The 7,406-nt window shown below is 34.2% G+C and overlaps 1 long non-coding RNA gene across 2 annotated transcripts; it reads right to left on the reverse strand.

The window, feature by feature from the left end:
• Positions 1–415: 415 nt before the first annotated feature.
• On the reverse strand, positions 416–7,119 carry LOC139975695 (uncharacterized). 2 transcript variants are annotated; one of them, XR_011795839.1, is made up of 3 exons: positions 4,570–7,119; positions 2,535–2,613; positions 416–1,394 (listed from the first exon to the last, which is right to left on the reverse strand). It is a non-coding gene; the product is annotated as an uncharacterized lncRNA (long non-coding RNA). The 2 variants fall into 2 exon arrangements; XR_011795840.1 differs by lacking the exon at positions 4,570–7,119 and adding an exon at positions 2,917–4,552.
• Positions 7,120–7,406: the final 287 nt, after the last annotated feature.

Here is a 7,406-nt window from a genome sequence, read left to right on the forward strand (position 1 = left end):
AACAAACTTTAAATTATAATTATAATTTTACTTATCCAACCCACTCAACCACACTGTTAATAGAATTTAAATAAATAATGGCATTGAAAAAAAATTAAATTTAACTTAAAGAGATGCTTTAAGCACAAGTATATATGTTAAAGCACTTATTTATTGGTTTCAAAAATAGTATTACTATCAAATAAATCATTATTTTTTAAATGTGATGTAATAACAGCAACCGTTGTTCTTTTTTTGAAGTAGTTGATGACCTATCAAGAGAAGAAGTTATATTAAACAAATTACGAATTGGATAAAGCATGTTTTCCTATATTTTGTTCATGAAAAAACACAATACTTTCGTCCCCCGCATAATGGTTTAAGTTTTTAAATGCACTTAACAGCCACTGAGAACTCGCAATGGCATAAACTTACTTATTTTATTGTTACTCCTTTCGTAACTACCGAGCTGTCTGGAATGTGTTGAAAAGAATCCCTACAAAGAAAAATCTCTGTTTATCCGAGACAGTCGTTGATCACTTAACTTATTCATGAGAGTATCATAAAAATACAGTGTACTTTGTTTTGTTATTAAACATTGTTTGACATTGAAAGATTAAAAACAAATCAATTAAGGAAGTGATATGTTCACGAATCAAAGCAACTATTCAAATTGTTAGCCTGTATGTGGGAAAACAGAAGAGAAATTACACTTCTATGTTTTACTTTCAAAATTGAAAGCATGGTCAGTTTAAAAAAGTGGCAATTACATTTTCTCACGAATGACCTTTATAACCATTCTTTACAATAACCTTTTATAGTTTATATTAACTTTATTAACTTTGAATTAAATTGTGTAGATTCTTTTCAAATGCTATAACAAATGAATACCTCTATCGATACACAACAATTTAACGCTCTCTTTGGATTCTGTTTTACCTTAAAGGGTTCAGGGTTATAGGGTTAACAACATTAATGTGATGATTGTATTCATTGATCGTTATAGCATTAAACTTATATTCGTGACACAAAATACCAGTTATAATGTTAGTGTTAATATTACACTAATGAATGTTACAGCAATAAAATATGCAAATACTGAACTAGAAATTTTCATAAGGAATGTCGCTGTCTTGTTTTCTTTAAGATACATTTCCCCGTTCAAATAACGTAATGACTTAAAGTAATGACTAACCTTGATCGGTTCTAGAGATGTTAAATTCACATATGTCATCGTACTGTGATGTAGAAAGGGACTCAAACTGTTCCTGGGTACAGATGCGTCCAATGGGTGAGTTCTGATCACAATAAGTAACGTAGACTAAAAGCTCTTTAGTCCGTTATTAATGTGTAATGTTTCCGATAATCACAGCCCTCGCATTGGATTACTTACAGATTTATCGGTGGAAACCCATCTGTTATTGATCAAGATAGGGCAACGGGTTATATGATGGATATTAGGAGAGGCCTTGACAATAAGAGGTGTAGAAGGCTGGTATAATGTAAAGAGTTGTTAGATGTGATGAGAGTAAAGTGTATACGCGAGTTATCATCAGTCTATGATATATGATAAGTAGAAACACATGAGAGCGTTTTACTGTACTTTAATAATTATCTTGTTAGGAATTCACTGTTTATGCGTACATCGATAGTAAACGTATTTGATACTTGAGTCTGTGAGGGATAAAAACACTGAAATACGAAAATGTTGTGAGGCAAGACAACCTTGACCTTAGAATACTTTTCATATATTTAATGAGACGGAATTGATCTTGTGCGTGATAGTAAGTTGTGGACTGCATGAAAAACGAACAACAACATTACAAGACACCCATGTCTCTTTTGTAAGCCGACGAGGAGTGTGCATAAGTTTAAAACTTTATGCGGTACTATTACCAGCCCTATCGACGGAGAAATTATTCCAACCAGGATGCCAAAAGTATCACTCTCCCACGAAATATAATTTAAAGAGTGCCAAGCAATTTATGACTGCAACCCAATTTACTGGGCCAATAATTTCGGGATTATCCCCAGCCCACTCCTGCCTGTTTATATATATGTCTTTGGAACTTCCCTAGCACAACTATTAGAGTAACTGGTGATGGACATGAAGTCCAAGTGTCCCTGAGTAGCGACAAAGCCAACTGTTGAATTACCACTACACGAGGTAATATAAGTTTTAAACACATTAAATGTTACCTTTAAGTGAATAATAGTGTTTCTCAAATTTCCCTCATTTCAATAACAAGCAACTGGATATATTTGTCTGGTCTGGAACATGTCAGTTCAAAGTAAAAGTTATTATTCTGAAGTAAAGTAAGAGTTTTCATGTCACAGAGGAGAGGTGAAAGAGGATGATAAATTGTAAACATACGGTAAGTATGCTGTAGGAGAGTAGCATGTATAATATTATGATCATAATCGACCAATGGCACTTGATACGTTCCAGCATCTTCTGGTTGGAAGTTTAGAACTGTAAAACTAAAATCATAAAAGCGCGATGAATAATTTTCAAGTGTGTAATTAAAACAAATATTGATTGACTTTATGCTCACCATTTGACCATAACAGCTCAGTTTCAGCAAAAGTACGGGTAGATGTCACTCCGATGTGGGCCATCTCAGTGAAGTTCAACTGAAATCGAAGTATATATATATATATATTATATATATATATATATATATATATATATGTATATATATATATATATAATTCATATTTATATGAAAAGGAAATATCTCAGAAGGCAAAGTCACATCCTACAACAGAATAAAAACCTGTCAATCTGATAGCTGGTCCATCTTGACAATTAAAATTACAATCGATACACTCAGACAATGACATTAACTGGGACATTACGACGAATAAAATGAAAAATTGTAAAATCTCCATTTGTAAAGATATCTGATCTTTAACAATGATTATCCTGTACGTTACCGCTGTCTAAATCTGCAGTGTCGTCTTTAACAATGTTTACGCTGTGCTTTAAAGCGACCGCCGACTAACTTTGCAGTGAAGTCTTCTTTCGATAGAAACCAATAGTAGACAGAAGGTATTCTAGAAGAGGTTAAGGATTGTGCGCATGCACGGAAGTGTTAACACAGGAAAATAAAATACTTTGGTCACAGTATTCAGTGAAATAATATAAGTATTTCTCAATTCCTGTTAATCTGCCTTCGGAGTGTTGATTGTAGAAGGCAAAGAACCAATGATTATTTTTCTCGCTTATCCTTTCAATGCTCAGCTTACCATTTGTTACTCTCAGAGAATGGATGATGATAAATCTCTTTCATAGTTTCCATTTGCAAACCATATGACTATATGACAGTAATGTGTTTATATACAGGTAAATATAAACTAAACGCTGGTTATGCGAAATAATCCTCTGACACTGTACAAAGCTTTTGCACCCGGTGCTTGGCTAAGTAACTTTTAAATGTTAAAGAATCGAAATCTCATTGATATTTCAATGAAATACTGCGTGAAATCTTAAAAAATGAAACGAAAATCGCCTTCAATCTGAAAAGCGAATGTCACACTGACAAGGTTGTGCAGAGATGTCGGTGGTTTTCTTAAAAAACAAACGGACGTGAACTGAATATGACAGAATGTTTCACATAGTGAACGTAGGGCAAGCAATGTCGCTTATTCCACTATTTAAATCTACCATGAGCCCACACTACATCTTCACCCATTCGGCATACACCAAAACGGTAACAACAGTCCACTTTTAATTACAAAAATATGCTGCCTCAACTAGGTCACCACACAAAGGTTATAAGTATTTCCTTATATTTGTCCTAATATCTGTCCTTATATTTGTCCTAATACTTGTCATTTAGCCTTTGAAGAAGATCCTGCTAGAATCGAATGTCAGGCCAACTTACTTTTACACCTTCTCCCACACAGGCTCTCTAGTGGATAAACAGTTTGCCAGCAGTTTTATTTTATTCTAATATTTAATTCATACTATTTTAGGCTCTAAGGTCAAAATCTTATGTCAATCATGCAATTGTGCCGTCTTCCATGGTTATAACTATCATATATTCTAATGTAGCTATACCGCCCCTGCGTGCAGGTCTCCGTTTCTTAAAATTTAAGACTATTAAACAACATAACAAGGCTTCTTTTTATCACTGTACTTATCAATAAATATCACTTGAAGAAAGTTCACAAGTTAGCGTTGAACGTTTCAAAGAAGAACCTGGCAATGACAGGACAGGAATATCAGGAGGCGCCTGTAAAATGGAGCTTGGGATCAAAAACAAGAAGTCCCTTAACCATACCCACCAGCCCACCGACTTCGGAGCAACGTGTGCAAGGAAACACTGAGCTTAAAGTCATTTTGGATTAAAATTGGATACTTCAACATTAACGGGGAATAAGCAGTTAGAAAGGTAAAAGCTTCTGTTGGTATGATTTAGTATTCAGAAATTGGTCTTGGATAGTTTGTTAAATTTGAACGATTCTTTTCTTCTTGGGGTGGGGATATATTTATATGTTAAGCGATGGCTATACAAATGAATAGACACTTTTTTCTTTCATATCATTTGCGCACACGGTTGATAATAAAAATGACAAGAAACTCACCTGGATTACTTTTAGAGATGTTAAACTCACATCGGCCAGAATACTGCGATGTAGAAAAGAACTCCAGCTGTTCCTGAGTAGCGATGCATCCAACGATTGAGTTCTGATCACAAGACATGACGTTAATAGAAAGCTCTTGAATACCGTTATCATCTGTGTAATGTTTCTGAAAATCACAGCCGTCGGGCTCAATCATTTCCAGATTTATCGGTGGAAACCCGTTTGATATTGAACAACATATAGTTACGTGGTAAGAGCCAGATGGGGATGAGGAGGGGCCTTGACAAACAAGAGGTGTAGGAGGTTGGTAGACTGTAAAGATATGATAGGTGTAATGAGAGTAAAGAGTATACGGGGAGTAAGAATCAGCCAATGACAGATGATAAGTACCAGCATCCTCTCGTTGAAGGTTTAAGATGGAGAAAGAAAAATCAACCTTAGTAACTTCAGGTCGGTAGTGGGATAGATCTTCCTCGATATATTCTATTTTTACTTCAAATAAATATCGATTGACTGTCTGATTCTGTCTGATTTGTATGGCATTGAATGAGTAAGTTCCTTTAGAGGGAACGTCTCCATTAGTACGTCCGGTAAAGTTCATCGCTACTCGTAAACCATATATGTATACATCTATTTCATGTATAGATAATATAATATGATCTTTATTAACAGCAATATCCGAGAACGAGAGGTCACAGCCTAGCATAGCATAGCATTCCTTTGAATTTACTGTTCGTCCTTCTGTGCAGTGATAGTTACAACCGATAACATTACAAGTATATAATACCAGGAAAATGGCAAGATGAAACAACTTTGAACCAATGTAACCATCCATGTTTTAATAACTAACGACTTTTAAAGTTGTCCAACGTCGCAGACGTGCGTTTGTGCCTACATTTATTTTGAAAACTCTTATGAGAGATAGAAAGTGATCTTTGTTACAGTGCGCATGCGTTAATTTGCTTTCAACTGTGCATGACTGGAAAATATATTTCCGACATGACAACATGCATGTACGAGTGTGTTTCGAAATTTAAACCTCGCTTTGTTTTTCTATTTAATTTGATTAGTTATATTAGCTAAGAAGTAGGCTAATGATTTTAATATAACATTGTTATTTAATGAAAAAATATATTTTTAAGGGTGTTCGTATGAATCGTTTGTTGTCCTTGTTTGTGTTCTTGCTATTTATTTAATGCTTAAATTCGGCTTTTGAAACAGTACCCTCCGGTTACGTCAAAACAAGTTTTAGTATGTAAAGAATGTCATTACTATACTTTCATACTGAGTTAGACCGAGTAAAACAGAGAATACAACGTGGAGCTTGAAATGAAGCATTGACAGAACATAAGCATATATACATTATCTTCATCATTGTAAAGTGATACATTCTTCAAAAACGGAATGACTGTACCTGAAAGTGATGACGCTCTCACGTGAAAATTTAACAAAACTGAATTCGTGAGCATTCTACTTTCAACTGCTCTGGTGACCTGACGAGTGAATTCAAAATGTGATGCAACAGTGTAGATAAGAACTTATTAGCAATTGAAGGCTAAAATAACATCTTCCATATGAGGTATTGAGGTATATATGAGGTAACAAAAAAATCCGGATTTACTATTCTGTTTTTTCTTTTGTTGGTTTTATATTTCACATCCAGGTAAATTAATATATTCATGGTACTCGATCATCCGCATCAAATTATTTTTAGTGTTACTTTATCACAGTTTAAATACAACAGGCTCGTGGACTCATATGGTAGGAAGATTAGTAAAACGCACTTACAAATGGTGAGACCTTTATTTACCTTCCATTGCTTTTTTGGTAGAATCTTCGTTTTCAAAGAATATTTCAAAATTTGGCAAAGAACTGAATATCAGTCTCCATTTTGAATGTCCCCTTACCAACCTTACCTAATAACCATCCGTTTATAATGGTAGTTCTATAATGTGGAAATATATTCAAATTCACTTCAGAAAACGAAAAGACACATGATGCCATCCTTGCTAACGAATAAAGTTTTCTTTTGTATTACTTTTTATTAAACTTTTTTATTATTTCTCGAACAGCTAATCACTTGGATATTTCAGTCCGTTTTTTTCTTGTTCAATCAAAATAACTTTTTCATCAATGCATGTAAAGAATTTTTAAATTTACAGTAACGTTTTGCCAGATGTTTATATGGTTTTGGTTACTCTGAGCATATGTCTCTAACACTCGACGGCTTTTAGTCATACATAAATGGGTATGAGTAGATAAATGTTAGACAGAGCTTACCAAATAGACGGTATGTGTGTTGCAATACAGTCGGGCCGACAGTCCAGTCGCTGTTTGTAGACTTTATGTCAACTTGATAAGTTCCAGCATCGTCTAGTTGGATATTTAGGATTGAGAAATTAAAGGTAAAAAAGCAATCCTCATGGTCACAATAAAGGTATTCAACTTGGAATAGAAAACGATCATAAGTATGATCCTCATAATACCGGAACATTCCAGAGTAAAGAAAGGGAGTTGGAAGAACATCATCATCGGTAGCCAGTTCGGTGAAGTTCAAATCTAAATATATATATATAGATGAAAATGAATATGAAAATGAAATTTTTGGAAACTTTAAGTCACAGCCTACAACCACATAACAGTCTGTTGAATTTACTGTAGGTCCATCTTGACAGTGATAATCACAATCAATATCTTCGGAAAATGAAAAAGTGATCAGAAAAATGAGAAAATAATGTATCACAGGTACAAATCCCATATCGATAGATCGCGATATTGTGACAATTGTTCACAGTAAATATGATAAATTTATTGCAATATTTCGCGCATCTGTCTGT

The sequence above is a fragment of the Apostichopus japonicus genome, chromosome 11, assembly GCF_037975245.1.
Source record: "Apostichopus japonicus isolate 1M-3 chromosome 11, ASM3797524v1, whole genome shotgun sequence".
Lineage (NCBI taxonomy): Eukaryota > Metazoa > Echinodermata > Holothuroidea > Aspidochirotida > Stichopodidae > Apostichopus > Apostichopus japonicus.